The sequence below is a fragment of the Dermacentor silvarum genome, chromosome 1 (genome assembly GCF_013339745.2).
Source record: "Dermacentor silvarum isolate Dsil-2018 chromosome 1, BIME_Dsil_1.4, whole genome shotgun sequence".
Classification (NCBI taxonomy): Eukaryota; Metazoa; Arthropoda; class Arachnida; order Ixodida; family Ixodidae; genus Dermacentor; species Dermacentor silvarum.
The window spans coordinates 198,737,035-198,757,608 of record NC_051154.1 but is presented as its reverse complement, the minus strand read 5'-3'; the positions used below and the strand labels follow the sequence as shown (position 1 = coordinate 198,757,608).

The 20,574-nt window shown below is 45.3% G+C and overlaps 1 long non-coding RNA gene across 1 annotated transcript; it reads left to right on the top strand.

The window, feature by feature from the left end:
• The first annotated feature begins 203 nt into the window (after positions 1–203).
• Positions 204–18,587, top strand: LOC125941633 (uncharacterized). The gene is made up of 3 exons (XR_007464509.1): positions 204–675; positions 1,934–2,026; positions 18,328–18,587. It is a non-coding gene; the product is annotated as an uncharacterized LOC125941633 (long non-coding RNA).
• The last annotated feature ends 1,987 nt before the right edge of the window (positions 18,588–20,574 follow it).

Below are 20,574 nucleotides of genomic sequence, written 5' to 3'. Positions count from 1 at the left end.
TTGTCGGCAATTCACGTCTTGCATGGTGTACACAATCAATTTCGTTTGAACGTAGCGTTCGCGAACAAATTTTCCTGTCGTTTAAAATAAGACATCAGTGTCCGGTCTAAGCTGCGGTTTCTTAGGAACACTGGGGCGTGAATTAGTGTAGTGATAAACTTACAGAGGGAAAAGATTGCGCAGTGAGAGCTAAATGAAAATGATTTCGCGTGCTACATTCACACTTTGAATTATATGAATTCCCAATAGATTGTCCTTGAAACCGGCATTATACTTTTGTTTGTTTCCTTTGCTTTAAAGTCTTTGTATTATAAAATGTGCTTTTTTGATAAGCATTCGCCAAGGTTTTTAGTTTCTCGATCGTCAGTAAATTATCTCTTTAATTGTTCTTTTTTCATTCTTACTTTCCTTTGCCCGCGTCACAACTACATTCAGCCTTGTTTTGAAGGAATAATGCTGATCGAAAGAGGGAGTGTCGAATTGGTGTGAATTTCCGCATCGTTAATAAGCACTGTCAAAACCTGTGAGTTGCAGCGCCTGGTGACTTATACGCATGCCAGCTGAGAGCATGCTCAGAAATGGTTACTCTTCTAGATCATTCTTAGAGTACAACTACGTGTACTGTCCATCAACCTGAGTTCCAGATGGTTGGAAGGACACCCACCTATTAGGAAGGTGGGTGCATGGGACAGCCAAACTATTCTTTTCTTTTTTTCCTTTTTTTATTTTATTTATTTGCGGGCTCACGAGCGTTCTGATGGGATTTCAGGGCGCGGGCTCCTTTTCCAAACGTATCGCCCCTGAAGAAAGCAGAGGTTGGGGTACGCTTGTGCCCATTCTGAACGAACTAGTGGGTGGTTGACGGCGGTGGGAATCGAACTCACGACCTTCCGCAGCTGCGGCGACCGCTCTCCCACTAGGCCATGGCTGCGGTGAGAAATGGGAGAAGTTCATACCAAACATATCAGGTGGCTCTACTAATTTTACGTGGTGGTAAGGCTCTGGATTTGATTTTAAGGATACGTAAGCCGGAAAACTCAAGACAAGCCATAGTGCAGAAAGAGTGACACTCGGGTACCATGCACAACCTTCCAACGTTCTATCAATATATATATATATATATATATACAGGGTGTTTCAGCGAACACTTTCAAACATTCTTAAAGGTTGCCTGTGGCAGATAGCACAATTCTAGTTGATGAGCTGGTCTACTCGACGAGGCGGACATTACTTGCCCAAAAAATTGAAACGCATAATCAAATAATTAACAAAAATTCACTAATAAAGTTTTTAACTAATTGCCTGATGGCCCATATTGCAATTTACAAATTGTAGCCGTGGAGTTCGCAAGGCGGATCCACTTGGAACGAATTCTCGGGATGACAACAGTTTCGAGATATTAATTCCAGAACTTTGCGAAGAAATGCATTGGCGTTCCAGTTAGGTTCTTAACAAAACGTCACTTCATGCATTGAAGCCAAAAATTAACTGGAACGCCAATGCATTTCTCCGCAAAGTTCGGGAATTAATATCTCGAAACTGGTGTCATCCTGAGAATTAATTCTTAGTGAATCAGCCTCGCGAACTCCATGGCTACAATTTGTAAATTGCAATATGGGCCATCAGGTAATTATTTAACAACTTAATTAGTGAATATTTGTTAATTAGTTGATTATGCATTTCAATTTTTTGTGCAAGTGATGTCCGCCTCTACGAGTAGACCAGCTCATTAACTAGAATTGGGCTATCTGCCACAGGCAACCTTAAATAAATTTTGAAAGTGTTCGCTGAAACACCCTGTATATATATATATATATATATATATATATATATATATATATATATATTCTTTGTTCTTTCCTTTCTCTGGTCTTCGTTTTCCCAAACTATTGCGGTACCTTAAGTTGTGACAAGTGCCAAGTTGCTGCTGCAGAACCTTGGAGTGGGCTAGGCTGGTCCATCATGGAATACGGATTCACGCACACAAGACAAGACAAGGACACGAAGAACGACAGTGCCAACTCGTGTGGGTATACTACGCAAATGTTTATGATATTTGACGGTCTTCAGTGTTTTTCAGTCTTTTTGTGGTTTTATTCTTGCTTGCCCTGCGAAGAGGAGTGGGCGGCGCCAATAAAAGCGCCAACCATTCCTTTAATTACATATGATTTAAAAGGGGGGGGGGGGGGACAGCACACGTGATGCTTATTTATTGTCGATTTATTTGTGTGAAATCGGAAATGGGGTGGCATTGCTGTGTTATTATTCGTGTCGCTGTCTTTTTTTGCGCTGAATGTTTAGTTCGTCAAGTTGCCATATTGGGAGCAGATGTCATGCAGTAGCCGCCATTCTTGTCGAACGCATACATATAATGGGAACGGTTGATCGGCAGCTCTGAACCATAAGTGATCCTTTTGTCATGTTACGCTACTATGTATACATACGCCTCGCAAGGCGAGAGCGAAACTGACCTTGGGATTGTCACGTCCAAGCTGAGTGCGAGAAGAAGAAACTAGGTGACCATATTTTTCTTTTCTAGGGGACAAGGAGTAGCCGGTACCCACCTAACCTCTTCTATTATATCATGGCAACAAAAAAAAAAAGAAATTTAATGCTCTCGCTGTGTCACCACCACGTGCAGTGCAACTGATCACGGTACAGACGCTCTTTTCGCAGCGCTTTCTTTGTGCGCAACATCACGTCAGAATGCACAGCCAGGATTGTCAAGTGCAGCTTTGCAGTAAGTTGTAAGGATTGTTTTCCGCTGATTTTACTCATATCTTACAATCCGTCGCGCGGTGTGGGCGATCCTGGAGGCAGCAGCTGCATGGCTTCACACGATCCAGTAACGAAAGGGAAAAGGAATAGAACAGAAAGAGAACCGTTGCAAAATACCATCGCAGTAGCCGCATTTTCTACAGAATGAAAGCATTACGCACAGAACCGTCCTGAAGTGTCACGGTGTTATATGAGAACATATTGAACCGGATTGCTGCTGCCGCGATTGTCATATGAACGCCGGAAGGTGTGAAGAGCCCGGAGCAGTCTTCTTTCGTAGTTGCAACTGGAAACCGTGGAGACGCATGAATATCAGCCTAGGCTGCACGCAACGCAGCGATTGGGTTTCCTGAATGCCGAGGCGTCCCACTGCGAAACGACTTTCCACCGGGTTACCTCATTCCGCTTGGCTTTCTCTCTTTCTTTCACCCTTTACGTGTTCAGGTCCACGTGGGCCCCCTCTCTCAAACAGCTACGGGACACATCCTTGCCATTCACGGCCGTATAGCTGCTCGAGTGTCACTGCGGTGAGCAAAGATGGACGCGATAAACACAGTTTGTGCATTGTCCGAGTTCTGCGCTATAAATTGAATACGTTGCGACAGTCGCCACGCGAGCGGTGAAGCGAGAGCAGTGCACCTCTATCTCCATTCAGTGAAACACTATCCGGGGCATGCTCCCCTTTTTGACTGACTTCGAAGTTCGAAACGATCTGCGAAGTTGTAGTCAATCAGGTGCTTCACTAATAACGCTGTGATTCTTCATTACCTGAAATGTTCAACCAGTCATGGAATGATGGCGCCGTTCCTCAACGGTGGAAGTCCAGCCGTTTGACACCACTCCTGAAGCCTGGAAAGTCGTCACTTGAGCATCCTACCGACCCATTTCACTGTCTAGCTGCGTTGGGACTGTGATGGAAAGAATGATTCTCACATGCCTCGAGTGGTATCTTGAGCGCCACAACATATACCCCGAGGCCGTGGCTGGATTTAGAAGAGGCCTCTTCTCTGTTGACAACGTCGTCGACCTCGTGACGTATGTGCAACAAGAAAAACACCTGAGTTCCTGACCCCCATATAAAAAACACCATATCCCCCATATAAAAACACCATATCCAGAGTTCCTGACCCCCATCTCACTCGCTTGCCTGATAAGAGACCCAAGGCAGCGTTTTCGAGATAGTTGCGGTTAACCAACACTCTTTGTCATTGAGATACTCGCCCGCAACAAGAACGCCATCCCCTCTGTGGTGAGTTGCTGTTCCAGGAATTGCGAAGAAGGCTAGCCTGACCTCCACGGCTCTGAAGCAGATCACATTGGAGCTTTTGCATAGTTCGTACGCTAACCAAAACCGTGTTTACACGGATGGTTCGGTCTCGAAAAGTTCGACGGGCGCCATTGTTAAACCATCTCGATCGGTCGTCACCAAGTTTAAGACATCCCACCTCACGACATCTACAGGTTCCGAGCATGCCGCTCTTCGCGCTGCTGTGGAATACATTGAAAAAGAACCGCCTAGCAAATGAGCAATATCTTGAGACTAGAAAGCAGCCCTCCAAAGCAGGTGAAGTTTGCGACATGGAAATTGCGACCAACTGGTGCCCAAATTTAACGAAATTTGCCATTGCGTTTCTGAACGAGCACATGGCATAATCTTTCAGTGGCTGCCGGAACATTGTGGTCGTTGGTAATCGCTTCGCCGATGACGCTGCCCCACGTGCCCAGGCTGCACCTTTATCGAGAGTAGACGCCGCAAGCGAGCTTCGCAATCTCAATCGTACCATCAAGTTGAATTACTGGAATACTTCGCAGAACTCTAACCGTCGATTATACAGCCTCGACCCATCACAGAAACTGCAACTACCAACCAACCTTTCACGACGTGACGCAAAACTGTTGTGTCGGCTGTGTGTAGTGGTCGCCTTCAATAGCTCCTACAACTATCGCATTGGAATGGCGGACTCATTCATGTGCGTTAAGTGCAAGTTTGAAGAGACCATCGATCATCTTCTGTGTTATTGTTATCGTTTCGGTAAACAACGCCAGTCTCTCCAGTGTGCCTTTAGACGGGACGATAGGTCATTTACAGACGCAAAGGTCTTGGGAGCCTGGCCTCACAGCTCATCAGCCCAGAAAGCCATTCGAGCTCTTCTACAGTACCTGAAGGCGACAGGCTTGAGTGCCCGACTTTAGATATGCTGCATCGGGCTTAGTGCATGTAAAAGTGCGATCAAGACACGTGTCTTTTCTCTCTTTCTTTCACTCGCCGATCCCCCTCCTCACGTGTAGGGTAGCAAACTGGATAAAGTCTGGTTAACCTCTCTGCCTTTCCTTCCTCCCTTCTCTCTCTATTCATCATTATCACCATCATCATTAACCAGTATAAGTATACCGGAAGACATAGGTCTCGCACAGTGATCTCTAGGTACCCGTGTTCTGCGCCAACCAACCCCATTCTATATGATGGAAATAAAAAGCGCAACTTTTACGCAGACTGTAGTCAAAGGAGACACTCATAAGCGCTTGTGTGTGTATACTTTGTCTAAAGTCTGCGTAAAAGTTGCGCTGTTTATTTCCATCATGTATATGTACCAACTCGGCCAAATATCTACTCTCATAAACTCCATTCTACACCTGCAAAATGCATAATCTTATCATACACCTATTAATCTGTCGCCTTAGACTGCACGTCACAGGTTCGGGAAATCTAGAGCAGAGTTAGCCAAAGGGAGTAAATTAGGTCCGCATATAGCCCTGTATACATTGCATGGGACATCCATTCTTGCACTCAAATTGCTCTCTTACTGTCGTCTTCCTATAGGTCCTGAACATTACACCTGTCGTTTTTTGTTTTATTTCCGACTGCGCGGCCGTTGGCTTACTCTCAAACTTCTTGTTTACTCTCCGAGTTTCAGCTCCATATAAATTCAGGAATTTTTCGTGACAAATAAATGTTCTTATTGTGAGGCATGTCGTAGAGGGGGACTCCGGATTAATTTTGACCACATGGGGTTCCTTAACAAGTACCTTAATCTACCTACACGAGCTCTTTTGCATTTCTACTCCACCGAAACGCGCCCACTGTGGCCGGTATTGAACCTGCCATCTCGAGCTCAGCAGCGCGACGCCATGGTCACTGGGTTAGCGATGTGGAGTCTGAACTTTTCAGTAACGAGCGTTCTCTTTGTTTTCATCACATCGTCACACCTACGTCATTGCACCTCCAGATTTCGGTCATTTGATGCAATTAAAAGGCAGCGGCTGCTCCGAGGTGCTTGAGTATAGTCACCAGTGCTACTAGTGAATACTAGTCACGAAAACGAGTCATTCAAAATCAGAATCAGAATATAAAGTTTAATGTAAGGAAATAAGAATGAGACGGTCTGTTTAGTCCGCCATTTCAATGGTCTTTCTCTTCTGTGCCCCCACCCCCAGTATCGGTCGTCTTCTTCCTTATCTTCAGGGAGGTTCTGCTTCAATTACTTCACATTTAATAATGTTTTTCAATATGAAAATGCTTAGAACGGAAACACCCAGATTTCTAATTACTGCCCTATACATGACGAAGGGCACCAGGGTTTATTCGAAGTTAGAAAACGACTCGCCAAAACCTTGGGAGGCCATGGCCTTTTGAGACACTATGAAAGTCATTCAGATTGAATCTGTAGAAGTGAGCCACTAGCCCTTAGAACCAATTCGACAAAAACGCTCATCAAACTGAACCGTGTCTATTCCCGGCTCCGAATAGCATAACAATTTCACCGACTCAACCGGACGCATCGGCACAAGGTCACCGTTGAATGGGACCCTTTAAACGCGGCCATATCTGTAAACGAATTCGCCAAACCACCAATCCCTAGACACCGTGGCTGCCCCGTGTTCCACCGTCAGTGGCGATATCACACTGCGCAATTAACCCATCAAAAATTGCCTTCATTGACGGACGCGTGATTTAATCACCCCGTGCTCTGTGGTCATCCCTCGTGCCTTGACCAAGAAAGAAGGCATGATTTTGCTAAGTCTTATTTTTGGGTGTCGCAATAACGCATCACACCTCGCTCAGCTGGAAACATCGAAGCAGCCTTGACCAACTAAATTACCGACCCGCGCTACATCTCTGCTGCCAGGATTAATAGTGCCGGTGATTATACTACACCAGCTGCGGAATCGACCGGCAGCCACCATTACTCGGCGTCGCAACGCTTCCCGAGTCGGGTTGAGCTCTCAAGATGAAATTTTTAGCAAAAAACAGGTAAATGGTCCTTCGTATCGCACACGTTCGTCCTATACATCATCCGAACGGGCAATTTGAACCCCCAGAGAAGACTTGCGGTAATTTTAATGCGTTAGCATTAGGACTGTCGAAGTGCAAAACGTGTGTGTGTGTGTGAAGTGTGAAATGCTGGTCATGCCGTAGAGGTAGAGAGGGGATGGGAGAGCTTAGAAAAGTGTGTATGTATCGGTATATATATATATATATATATATATATATATATATATATTGCAACTGACAGCTCCCGACCACCATCAGTTCAACTTTGCTCCTCGAAGAGGCAGGACGGGTTTAAATCATATATAGATTCGGCACCTCGAAGAGGTGTGACGCAATGATACCTCATTTCCCTCGCATTTTGCCGCTAACTCCCCACTGATTTTTTTCCCGCTCCTTCATTGACCCTGAGGTCATTTTTCGGTAAAAATAAAGAAGGTCCTTACTTCTACCACAAAAATAAAAGAGGGTGGTTTCTCGACTAATTGCTCCATGCATGGGTAACGCCTCCAATGAACCGAAGTTGACAGCTTCGTTGGCGAGTAAATGAAAGCCTATCGCATGCCTCACACTCCTAGCGACGCGCTATAACTGCGACCTGTCATGAATAATCAGAGTGAATCCCCGATACAATCCAGCCTACATCAGTTTTGTAACGATTTCCTTTTTCAGTTCTTCTCGGCCTTTGCCATTGGCTCGAACGTCGGCGCACCTCAACCACGCGACGCGACGGATTATAACGAAAGAATTTAAATAAAGCAAAAGAATTGTCAGAAAATACAGCTTCAAGCTCCTACGTGCTACTCAGAGCGCCGTTTGGAATTCGACACCACTTTCTGAATACTCTGCTAAGTGTCCTCGCACATGCAAGAAGAAAGGCAGGCGCTTACAGATTGTCCGGAGGCACGGGAAGAAACCCCCAGAATATTAATTTTTGCGTCTTGTGTAATTCGTCGTTATAAGTTATGAGCTATTGGCTAGCTCATGAGGTATATATTTTACAACCCATATTTGAAGGCAGTATTCTGTTTCTTTATTGACAATGGCTGCTGCTGCTGCTGCCTTAGCGAATAGCTCATACACACCACAGTACTCATGTAACGAATCACATTATGTGTAGACCTATCTGCATACTATACCCTAACAAATGTGCCGGTTGCTCATTCGGTTCTCAACGTAATTACGCAGTGAAATAACAAATGGTACCCAAGTATCCTCATTGCAACGGATATATACGCCTTCCAGCGCATAATTCCATTCTTAAAGAGAATCTTTCTAAGCCTTCTTTCCCGTGTTTTGGCGAGTGTGTTCTGTCAGCTTCTTGCCGAATAAGTTGGGCCGGTCCTGGAAATATTGCAATAATAAACTAGGCTGATCCCGGAGACGGCGGGATGAAAAGTGCAGCGATCACGGAGACAGTGTAATCCGTGGTCACGTGGCTGATCACGTGGGTCGCGTGGTGGGAGGTTTCCGCGTCTTGTTGATCTGCCAGCCAGGCACGCGATGGCTATGCTGCAAAACGCGTTCCAGAAGATGAACAGTTTTATAGCGTTTAAATAACCTATAACGAATGCTTCGCTTAACAGAGAACTCCAATTTGTGTGCTGGGATCTGCATACTATTCTTTTTCTGTGCCTAATGAAAATTCTGACAAAAAAAAAAATCGGGAAGGCTGTACCAGGAACGAAGCCGCACTGGAGTACGTGAAATGTCTTGTGCGTGCTGCAGAGTGTGTATATGGGCACTAGGGGGTAGAGAAATGGACTTAGCCAAAGACACAAGTTACGTTTATTCCCACGCGAGAAAGCTTACATGCTTAACTTATGATAAAGTTAGTGGGTGTCCTACCGTCTAATTTTGCCATCGCGCCCTATTCCTACTGGGCCCGTTTGTTTTGAGGCTGTTTGTGCACTAGGGTAAAGAAATGAGCTCCCCTGCTGGTGGCACCCGGTAATACCTTGCAGCGCTCGAGACCGCCCAACTCGTTGATGGTTTGGGCTCCTGCGCTTGCCTTACGCTCATGTGGTTGTGATCCCTATGGAGACGGACACGATCAATCGTGGTCAAAGGGGTTGGTTATCTCTCTGTCTTGCTGTCCGAGACTCTTAACACCATTTCTGAAACCTGCGTGTCGAACGCAGTAATCTGTAGCCGAGCAAGCGTGAAATTTCTTCAAGAAATTGCACACTTGTATGGTCTTATAACTCCTTATGAGCACCAGTTTGAGTTTGATAACTTATACCTGCTATGGCAGATTCGCTCTCTCAAACGCGACTATTCATGCTTGGATGGTCAAGCGTACTGCCGAGCTACGCCTCTCTGAACCCCGCGCGCGAGGCTAAATTTATAGCTCCGATTTCGTCATGCATGGCGCCATCTGTGCACGCAACATACGTATGATCGAATAATGGATTCTTTCCTCTACACAACAATACCAAATTAAGGAGCATGGTGAGTATGGCTGCAACGATATAAGCGATAGCAGTATTCAAGATTTTTCTTACATACGGTTTTAGCAAGCGACCCCCTCTGACCGATTTTAAAGACAGTTTCACGTCAAAATATAACTGAAAAGAGTACACGCCACACCACACTTGCGCTTGTTGCACCGCTTCACTGAAACAAACCACGAATGAACTTCTTATAAGCCCGTTCTAGGCCTGGCTTTGCGACAATGCAGATGTTACAAGGTGTTTATCCTCATGTGACCGCTAAGGTTGCACCAGCGAACGGTATTGTGTCCAGTCCGGGTCAGCTGAATGCGACATTGTGTGAGGGCGATAAGCAATCGGCGATAGCCGCACTATCAGTAATAACGCGGCGCGTGCTCTCAATGTTCTCCTTCAAGCAAATCCAACCACTGGCACGAATATAGCTACCGTCTCGCCTGAGAAAAGGGCGACATGTCCCATTTATGGGGTGCTCGGCCGTGTCGGCTCGCGCGTGGTACCTATTCGCCGCTTTTAAATATTTTTTTTTTCTTTTTTTAGAGTAGCGGTGCTGAGCAGCTGAAGCGAGGTAGTGCGTCTTGAGCGCGAAAACAGGGCTGGTTTACTGTACGGATTCATTTCGCCCGAATCTATGAATCCATGATCCACGAAATAAGGCCGGCCGATCCCAGTGATATCGTGGGCAGGGAGAATCGTTAAATTATCCCGGCCTAGTAGGGGTGCACAGAGGGCAGCGTTACTTAAGCGAATGTATATTTACTTGAAACGTTATCAAAAGTTATCGCATTGAAACATGAGCACCCTGAAAATTAGCTAATTGGAGCTTACTAATGAACCAATTAGGCAGAAGACGGAAAATACGGGCGCCTCATCCTCATGGATGCTAACACAGGGTCGCTTTCATCCTCATGAACAGTACGCTCTTGCTTCAAAACTTGAAGGGACACTTGAGGCAAATACTAAGTTGGCGTGGACTGTTTAAATACCATTCCAGAAACCTCGCAATGCTTGTTTCGTGCCAAGAAAAGACTTAGTTTACGAGAAAATTACATCTGAAGGGTCCGAATGCCTTTATCGTCATTCAAATCTCCCGCCAACCAACCGGAGGAGAAGGGTGACGTTGCATACGCCATCACCGCCCTTTGCTGCCGTCGGTGAGTAAAACGGCGCCTGAGAGACGGCGGTACGGTTTTTTGCACAAAACGCAAACGCGCGGCTTTGGAGAAACCAAGCCAAGACAGAGCGGTGGACAGAGCTGCTTTTGATCAAGTGGCGTAGACCGTTCGGGCATCCCACGACATCACATGGAAGTGGAATACTCTGCTACTTGCAGTTTGTGCGAGTTTCGCGAGCCAGCAAAACCAGCGCAGCACTACGCGATAACGAAATTACTGAAACGCGAAAGCGTGGGCGGCGCAGAGTCGAACGACAACGAAACCTTTCGACCGCCCGCGTCGTTGTCAAGGGTAATGTCAATGAGCCCTTTTTGTTAAAAATGAAATAGAACTGGACAAGTAGCATTTTCTTCCGTCTTATAATGCAATACAATGATGTTTTTATAACGAGTGGTCGAGTGCTAGTGACAGAATGTATACGAGGAATACCTTCGTCATCAGGGAAATGCTTGAATGTTCCGGGGGAGTCTCTAATCGTGTCCTGCATCGATTAGTACGGCTCTGTTCGCGATAATATTGGCGCCTTAGAGATTGTCGAGCCCTAATCTATCACTTTAGCTTGACTTAATATTTGCATTTAGTATCCCGGCCACGGCGGCCGCATTTCAATGGGGGCGAAATGCGAAAACACCCGTGTACTTAGATTTAGGTGCACGTTAAAGAACCCCAAGTGGTCGAAATTTTCCGGAGTCCCCCCACTACGGCGTGCCTCATAATCAAATCGTGGCTTTGGCACGTAAAACCCCATAACTTAATGAAAAAATTGCATTGAGTGTCCCTTTAAAAACAAATTAAACTCTGGAGTATTACGTGCCAAATCCACAATCTCATTATGAGGCACGCCATGGTGGGAGGCACCTGAATCAATTTTGACCACCTGGAGTTTTTTAAACTTGCACCCGATGCACGGTACACGAGCGTTGTTGCATTTCGCCCCCATCGGAATGCCGCAGCCAGGATCGAACCCACGACCTCGAACTCAGCAGCGCTGCTCCATAGCCACTGGGTTACCGCGACGGGCATGATTAAACTTGCTGTATGTTAGCTGGGGCGTCCTGCATAATAATACACTGCGTATTTGTCGATCCACTAGCTCATTGTGTAGAATATCCGCTTCATGATTGGATACAGCGTGCGCCGAAATTCGGGAGCAAGCTTTCCTCCTTGCATCGTGTCACCCAGGTGGAGTCAGCGTTGCGCACGCGGCCTCCTGGGTGCAATGCCACCAGCGTGAAGAACGGGGCGAGGTCTTCCGGGGGCCGCCGCTCGCTCGCTTTGTCGCGCCGGCGTGTAGCGCGCTGAGTGAGGCGCGGGCCGATTGTGGGCCATTCCCGCGAATAGCCGCCGGAATGCGGTCGCTCTTCTCTGGTTTCCCCTGGGCTCGGGACGAGGCCCCGGAAGAGCGAGACCCGGACTTCCCGCGCGCTCCTGCATAGGTGTCTCCAAGGAATGCAGGCTTCTCCCCTTGCACTGCCACCGCCCCTGCCGTCGTTGCTGCTGCTGCTGCTGCTGCTGCTGGGAGCCAAAGCGTCCGCTCTGGTTTAAAATAGACATGCAGATTTCTCTCATCTCTCACCTAGTGATGGAGAGCAGCTCTCCTTTTCTCTCGGTTTCTCCCTGGTGAATTTTTTTTTTCGTTGACGCTTTTTGAAAGAACGCGTAGCTAACTTTCTCGTTCCCAATTGACTCTACAGGTTATCTGAACCCACTGCACATTTCCAAGATAATGGAATGAGATCATGAGACCTGACTATTCAAGAGTACGGATTTTTGGGCTAGCTAGTTCATTGCAGTAATCGAGGTCATAGCACTGAATTGACACGGACAAGAAAGGCGACAGGACGTGCGCTAACTATCAATTGATTTTATTTCAGAAGGGCATGGTACTTATATCGACAAAACGAATACAGCGCACAAATCATTGCACGTGCAAACCAGCATTTTCCGGATAGGCAATTCCTCTTTTGAGCGTGAGAGAAATTGGCTATCTGGAAAATGCTGGTGCGGGTGCTAACTGCGTCAGCGCCCCATCGATTATTCTGAGTTCCGGTCATTCCGTGGTAAGTCATTCCGGTCCTCCCGCGGCAGGAAGCCCACTTGTGAACACCGAGTATACTTATGATTCGTCTGCCGCGGAATACTGTGCTCGTGTCAGGGAATTTACCGCCACTCTTAGCAACATCGATTATACTCAAAGGGGCCTTTCTTGTGCGATTTTTCATCTCGTTTGTGAATTTTCTTGTACAGTCAACTTGTGAGACAACAGTTCAGCGATCAATATAAGAACGCCAGTGCTGAGCGCGTGTTATCAACGAAAAAGAGGTGGTTGCATATAAATATTCCGCGATCCCGGTTCGAAGGGTAGTCTTCCAACTTGCGCTGGGTCGAACGCCGTTGCCTTCGTGGCACTTAACCGTCTATTTCATTGTTGCTGTTTTTAATAGTGCACAGCCGCGGCGTACGTACTACATTCCACATACATTCGCTGACCACCCAGCTTCTCATAAATTTGAGCGGTTTGAGTGAAAAAATTGCCAGTGGTTGTTTTAAAGGCCAGGCCAACACATGTAAAGGAGATGAAGCACTGTTTGTACCACTCCTTCTCCTCTACCTCCTGGTTCAACAAAATGTGAAACAATAATAATCTTAAGTTCATACAGAAAACTAATAAAGCACGCTCAGTAGATTGATCAGCGATAAGTTCTACTGTGTGTATATGACCGTAATATAAAGAAAAACGTGATTTTTTTTCGGGGGGGGAGGCGTGTTACTCTCTATAGAGGGAAGGGGAATGGAAGGTCCCATAAAGGAGAGCGGCAAAAAGGAAATGTGCGAGTACATAGGATAAAGATATTTACACGTGAGACGATGGCGATAAATCCAGACCTTTCTACTTTATGAAGTCAAGCTTGGATAAGTTTTTCATAGATGGCCAGTTTCTGAAGGACATGTGAACAATGAATACGAGGCCCGCTCCTGATTTGAAGGACAGGGCATAGGACCTAAGATTCCACATAACGTTAGCGGAGCGTGACAAATCGTGTTCATTTGGCACTAAAGACAAGATCGCTCGTCGCGGTACGCAGGGCATGCATGCAGGCAATATGTGTTCCGCCGTTTTGTAAACTTTCTTCGCTGAAGATGTTCCTGAAGTTTGGTTCTGCAAGGAGAAGATTCGCGCATAAATTGTGCGCGAAAATTGATTATCATATTTTCGTATCGCTCCCGTCTTTGATCAAGGCGAGAAGCTTTCTAGCGTCACTTAGGTTTACCACTGATTATGCGTTGCCTTACTCTATATGAGCAGTCTCCACCCCCCCCCCCCCCCTTCCCACCATTTTGACCCTTACGGCCAATGTTCGGTTAAGACGTGTACTACCTGCGCCTGCACGGGCCTCTCCTATTTCTCGCCTATCTTTGCACACTATCTGCGCAACAAAAATCGCTTTGATTTTTTATCCTTCCATCTTTTATTATCAACAACACGTTATTGTACGCTTTGTAACTTCGGCGGCCCCGAACACAGGACAAGCACGAGGTGTTTGCTATTTTGTTTCATCCGTTAGACACTTGGTCAGGGCATGCTGCTGCATCTCCCATTTAACCATTCGTTAGCTAGCTCAAGCTGTTATCATCACGAACTGAAAGACTGACGTGCCAGGTGATCTTGGTTCTGTGAAAAAAAAAAAACAGTTGCTTAATTGCTCTACATTCTTGTGTTTCCGTCCCGTTGGTCGCTTTTGTGCACAAAGTTATTTACGCCATCCTTATATGTCTTAATATTATGCCACTCTGTCAATAGCTTTACTAATACATAGAAATAAAAATTTTGAATATGTTGCTCTGCTTCGTACACACAGTGGCATAAGCAACGGGGAAGACAGCTCTACAGGCCACATGTAGAGTTCATGCAGGTATGTGCGTGAAAACAATGGCGAACTTCCTCCGCATTGAGACTGCAGAGAAGAAAAAGAAAGAAGAGAAAGAAAAAAAAACGAAGCCTCCACCACCGCCAAAAGCCGTAGCGCGGCTTGATAACGCTTTTGAAAGATACATTGAGGCTGAAACAATATGCGCCACTCCCGCTCGTCAAGGCCATTAGGCGTTTGCCTTTGCCCAATCTAAGCAGCAACAACACGGTGAGAGACACTGAGAAGAATGCCTGCATAAGTGGACCTCTAATGGGGTTGAGACTAACGTTAATATTAAATGCACTGCATAATACGAGTCGCTAAGTATATAAATTGAAGAAAGTCCAGGAAGCCCGGAACTGCACTTAGATGGCCATAAATTTAGCGTTTAGTGCTGGAGGGAGCTTCAATGTATGAGTCGGGTGCGAATAACCCGACAAATGCCGCATACAACGCGTGGGAACAAAGAGCTGTGAACCAGAAAGCCCATAGAAAAAGCTCCAGCACTGCGGTATAAACTCGCACATACCACGCATACGAGCTGGGCCATGCCTACAACAAAAACAAAACACGCCGAAGATATATATATATATATATATATATATATATATATATATATGTGTGTGTGTGTGTGTGTGTGTGTGTGTGTGTGTGTGTTGTGTGTGTGTTGTGTGTGTGTGTGTGTGTGTGTGTGTGTGTGTGTGTGTGTGTGTGTGTGTGTGTGTGTGTGTGTGTGTGTGTGTGTGTGTGTGTGTGTGTGTGTGTGTGTGTGTGTGTGTGTGTGTGTTGCAAAGCGACTTCGGTCACTTCCCTCTCAGTAGATGCGCGTCACTTGCATCCCTTGCGCGAATTGAACAAGCAGGAAGGTCGCGCTCCTTTGCGCGGGAGAGAGCAGATCGAAGTCAGCTGCGTTCATGCAACGTGTGCGCTCCGAGGAACCTGACACAAGCACGTCTCGCAGCGCATAAAAATGCCTGCACGTCTGTTTTGTCTGGCGCTCGCTCGAAGTCAAACAAGCGCCCTTCGAGCGCCGCGGACGGAGCGAAGTACGCTGTGGCGGCTCGCTTTAAACGCATGACGACATGCGACAGTAGGAGCGCGACAACACATTCGAGCATGTCATATGTCGTCGCGTACACGTGAATATAGGTGCGCCTCGGCGCAGGTTACGGGACCTTGGGGCGGGCCCCAAGGCCGCTTGCTATCTCTCCGGCGTACTGGTTTTCGTGCCGAGCCGCTGGAGCGTGCGTGGGATGTGAGGCGACGAGATTCGGTCTCTTTGTTGGCACTCATGGCAGAGACAATGCCTTCCTGGATTCGAGTGACAGGAGCCTCGTGGCGTTTCAAATACTCCGGAATAGATTCATGCGACGCGAGCACATGCAATTTTTGCCGTCAAACTCTTCCCTGTTGTAAGTTTCTTCATACACATTTTAAACCTAGTATTTCGCTTATGGTTTCCTATGGCAAAGCTTTCGCAAGCAATATTTCTAAATATATCCTAGTAAAAGTGACTTTCCTCTTCATCTTCCTTCGGAGTAAAACGTCAGGAAAGAATCAGCTACACAGTTTTATTGTCGTTGGCACGCACTAGAGAAAAAAAAATAGGGCAATATAAAAGTCGCTTCTTGAAATTTATGTGCGTTTTCTTCTTTGTACTAATGCCAATTTTATTGAGATAACGTATCAACGTACGGACGTGCTGCTACTTCCGGGCAGCTTGAAGGATGTTACTTTTCTCTTTAAAATATTGTCACGCGGTTGGACGGCAAGGTGAACAAGATGACAAGGTGGTTTTGGCCTGGCTCAGAACCGTTCAGTCGGATCCTCTACTTTCCCGTCTTCTCCGTGCGCTTTCTCCCCAAAACGCTAGGTGGCAATATCACCGAAAAGCTCTTCGGTACATGCACACGGAGCAATAAAATAGCATGTACTCACTGCTTTAGTTGTTTCATCAGCAATACGTCGCCAACACAGAAGTAGCATTACATTATGTAGCTCAGAAACATTGTCTCCCATATTAACGGAATACTTAACAATAAGGTGTCTTTCTTTTCATTTTGTAATGATAAACTCAGCTTTGGTTGATAACGAATAAGTTGAAAGAAATCAGTTTAACCTTTTTTTTCTTATCGGCCTCAAGTCAGACCACAGTCTTATTAAACGGTACGTTTTGTCTGAAAGTTTTTGTTGGGAGCACTCTTGGCGCATACTGGCGGATGCACCAAGTGAAACGTGTATATGCACACTATCAAGCCGTTATAATTAAAAAAAGAATAATAGAGGACGAATAGTGACTTGTTGCATCCTTAATGTAATCCCGTGAAATCGCATTTGTGAAACGCTAAAGTTGAGAAAGTTTCGTCGTGCTTTAATGAACACGTTTCCACAACGAAGCAAGCACGGGGTTTCAACGTCTACTGCTAAGATGCCACAAAGAAGCTGTTTCAGTAGTGAACGTTTTCGCTGATCATCGCGGTAATCTTTTCCTGGTTCCCACAGCCTTAAAAGCCTCCCTTCAATCATATATTTTTGTCCTAGTTTTGTTTGTCCCCGACTAACCCCTTACGATTGACCGGGTTATTCCTATTAACGGGGTTGAAGATTTCAATTGATGCCCTGCCCACTAATATATTCCCTCGCATAGTGGCTTTGAAGGAGGTAACATCAATTAGTTTCTACGAACTGGGGCCAGATTCACAAAGATTTTCTTACGTAAGTACTCTTTGCAATTGGCCGGCCGCCTTAGATAATAATATGTCTTGCATGCGGATTGGCTGAAGTTCTTTCTTACGAAAAATTCTAGCATAAGAAAGTTTTGGGAATTCGGGCCCTGAGGCCCCATTTCGGGCCTCTTGAATGGGCCTAACGGTCCTTTCCCCGTAGCTACATTCATTGTGCCGCACCAGAAGCGACAGTCACGTGTTTTCGAACATTCGTGGGCGATTCGTCTACTCTTCCCAGGGGAAGGTGGTGTGGTCGTAACGCTGATAGTAAGATAATTTGGAAGGTGATGCCACAGGTCATTCCCACAAGGCATGGGTGTGCGATAGGTAAGCCTCTAACTCTCTACAAATTGTAGAACCTGGGCCTCTGTCAACGTTAACGGGTAGAGTGCGGACTGTGTAGGGGGTGTGAATGTCCTTTCATTATGACAGAGTTCTCTTCAGTGGGTGTAGGATGTCTTGTGGAGAAGAGTATATGCTTACCTGCGAGACGTTAACATCTTTAGAATTGCTTTAAAATTCTATCTTGCACTTTTTTTATTTGCTGTATTTGTGACTGTCTATAACATAACATAACTTTTGAGGGGCAACAAATTTAACGCGTCACACCACATAAATTTCTTTGGGCACTTTTTCGAGTGAATTTAGATTAGTTCCTGTGCACCAACTACATCCGATCCAGCATTTCAAGATCTGCGGGTATTGTTTATATATTACAATTGCTTCCACATTGTTTAAAAAAATAACTATATTACACTATAGTTCATTCGCATCCGCACTAGTGTCGTCTTGTATGAGGGAATACGACTAAAGCTAACACCGATAGTATTCACGTCTTGCGAAAGAAAGTCATACGGCTGATTGAAGGAGTGTCAAACAGGTTTCATATGGCGCCTCCTTAAAATATATATGTGAAGTACTAACCCTTACAAACGTCACGAAGAAAAAAATTGGCAATGGTCGTTTACCACCAAGTAAAATCTGATCCTTCAGCTTTTTTTTTTTTTTTTTTTTCAGGAGCATCTCACGAAAGACCACCGCCACAACCTACACCATAAGATTTAAAGAAAAGAAAAACCACGCACCATTTACGACACTGAAGAACTAAGCTATCAGACTTTTTACATTTGTTTTTTTACTGAGTTTATCGTTTTTGACCTCATTATTTTATACTCTTTCTGGGTGCACTTTCTTCCGAGCAAGGTATACATTTCTTCTAGGCAAATTATTCCCTGGTAGGGCTGTCCGCTGTATCAGAGGTAAGTTGGTTATTTCGTATTCTAGTCTTGCTATTATTATTCTGTCTAGATGAAGTCATTGGGATCTCAGTATATATGCGCCGTATTATGAATGCTTACTTGGCGTGCTAAGGACTTAAAGATGTCGATTACTTCTATTTTACCGTTTGCTATGATCTTGGGATCTACCAGGCCAAATCTAGCTCACTCCCTAGTCATTGGCTTTCGAACTATTCATAAAGACTACTCATAAAGACACAGCATGAGCTCATTTCTGTCTTGACGTTGAAGGTCGTTTGCCTGCGCGTGTAAGCTTTTTCTCTCTCTCATCTTATCTTTGCATAGGTAAAAAAAAGTCTTTTAGCCATATAACACATTTGAACCAACAGCAGATCAAAATTTTAAATTCTGTGAAGTTACATCATTCTCAGCAGATTATTGCCGGTGTTGAACGAAGTGTACATGTATAGGGTGCTTCTTGCATGGTTACATAGTGTTGTAAGGTGGCCGCGTCACCTAAAGTACACAAGTGAGCACTATATACATAACTATGGGACTGAACTAAATACCCTTTCCAAAACAAACAGTAAGCAAAAACGAGTGTTTGGAAGGAAAACAAGACGAAATATTATGAATTTTATTTACGCGTTACAACGCAGTGTATCGAAATTAGAATATTTACCATATGTCAGACAGCATTGAGCAAACCCAGAAAATAACTTGAAATTAACATTAAAAACTCCCGATACAGCTTTCGGTTGCTCAATACGTGGTACATAATAAGCTTCGCCTTTAAGAGTAGAACGCGATAGCGTTATCGCGACCCGTTCGCATCGCATCGTTCGCATCTGGCAAGTAGGCTTCATTCACTGCAATACTAAACGTGGGAAAGCCAGCTTACAAAGCCCAAGCTTACACCGATCCCCGTAAAGTCGGCTTCACTTTTAAACTGAAATGCATTGCTGGAAAGACGCTTTTCCAAGGACAATATAAGTGGTCTTATATTAAAATGTGAATGCTCTAGCACCTTTTATTATTATTTTATTAATTGTTTGCTATTGCCTCGACGCACGCAGGTCTGCTAGAAATGCTAGAAAGGGGTTTGTGTTTGAGTTTCCTCGTAGCAGAATTAGGTTTTCTCGTGCATTCAAATTACAATCCGACGCCGATTGGCAAACAATCCGACGGTGAATTCGACGCTGAATGGGAAAGTCGTACTTTACCATTTTTCTGATGGATTTCACTGTGATAAATTCAATTTTTGTTCACCAAAACCTTGCACCACGTGGAGGGCCTTCGCGGTCTATGTGGTTGGATGATTTTCTCCGCCACCCGCCATCACACGCCGGTTGCCGACGCCGGATTTTCTGCGACAGGGGGCCCTAAACGCTATCGCCTTAAAAGTGTGTTTCCGAGCGTGAAAGAAGCCCGCGAATACACGCAAGATTGCCGCGCGACTGGCCGCTTGAGGCACTCTGCGTGTATTCTGGGGCCAATCAGGAAACTCGCCTCTACATAAAATAGGTATTGTGAATACGGGCCAAGACTCGTTGAAGACGCGCGCACCTTTACGACTGACTGGCTGTTCTGTAAACACTGACTATTTTTGTAAACCCTGATGAAGACCGGTCCACCGCACGAAACTGTTGAAATTAAACACTTGGTCTCGCTCAAGTTCTTTACGTTTGAAAGGTAGCCTGTGGAATTTCTGTTTACTTGTATATATATATATATATATATATATATATATATATATATAGTAACTGGATTTTTCAATGGGCCAAGCGTATTTAGGAAAATCAGAAGCACAACTTCGCGGTTATCTTAGGTTTATTATTTTCCCAACAGTTTCGGTCGGTGGACCTACCTTTTTCAAGGGATGAAAAAGGTAGGTCCACCTTGAAAAAGGTAGGTCCACCGACCGAAACTGTTGGGAAAATAATAAACCTAAGATAACCGCGAAGTTGTGCTTCTGATTTTCCTATATATATATATATATATATATATATATATATATATATATATA